We start from the raw sequence: 1,137 nt of genomic DNA on the forward strand, positions 1-1,137 counted from the left end.
GGACTTCTGGCTTCCTCTGGCTCCATGACTTTGTGTGAGGTTTTTCCTTGCCCCGTGCCTCAGTTTCCCCAGCTGTAAAATGGGTGTAACTAACCCACGTCTCAGGGGGCTTGTGAGGATTTATCCAGCGAGGTTTATGACATGCTTTACTGCCTGTCGGTGCCATTTCGCAGGTCCCCATCACCCTGGCCTCTAAATGCGTAGAGCTGAGATCCTGTCTCAATAGGTGCCCTGGCAGACCATTAAAGACCCTTTTGGGGAGAGGAAGAGTTTGCCTTGGTCTCCTTGCTGACATTGCCCTTTCCCCTCCACCATGCAGCATCCTGTGTGCCCCCTGTTGCACTCCACCCCAGATGCAGTTGCATCCCCACATAGAGGAGGATTTCACAAAGGGACAGAGAAATGGTTGGTGTTCTCATAGCCCGTCCTCTTGTCCGATGCACGATTGATCCCTGCGATCCACGCTCCAGGGCTTGGTCCAGCCTAGTTGTGAAAAGCACAAGCGATGAGGCTCCTGGGATTAACAGAGCTGGGACTGAGGAATTCCTTTGGGGACTGTCCTGTTTCAGGGAGGGCAGTGATCTCAGGCGGTGGGTGTGCCAGGAGGTAGGAGGAAGTGGCACAAGGGGATGGTGGAGGAGGGGCAGTCCCAGGGGAATCCCGTCCGGGAAAATGAGCCTGGTGTTTTTGTGTCTTGAGCCCCCAGAAGTATTAACAGCTGCGGCGTCCCACCCCAGAGGAGGCTGCAGTGAGTGCGCCAACATATGGAAAAGGATGTCGAGGGCTGCTCAGGCCGCCCGGTCTGGGGTGAGTGGAGGGGACTGACGGTGGGTGGGGACAGGGTGATGGAAGCCGTGCTGCCTGGGCGGCAGTGGGATGGTGGTAGCTAGACAGTGGTGAGAGGGAGCAGCTGGATAGAGACAGACATGGAGGGCAGCGGGACATGGAGCTGCGGGGACTGTTTACTATACACAGCTCTGCTGGCTGGTTGATGCTGGTTCTGAGTTCTCTGTTTCCTGACTCCCCTTCTGGTGACCTCCATGCCCTTCCCCAGCTCCCTAGAACCTGCTTGGGCTGGAACTGGTTTCAAGGCAGGAGGGAGCCAGCCCTGGCCCTGTCCTCTCTGCCTCCCTGCTG

The sequence above is a fragment of the Malaclemys terrapin genome, chromosome 21 (genome assembly GCF_027887155.1).
Source record: "Malaclemys terrapin pileata isolate rMalTer1 chromosome 21, rMalTer1.hap1, whole genome shotgun sequence".
Lineage (NCBI taxonomy): Eukaryota > Metazoa > Chordata > Testudines > Emydidae > Malaclemys > Malaclemys terrapin.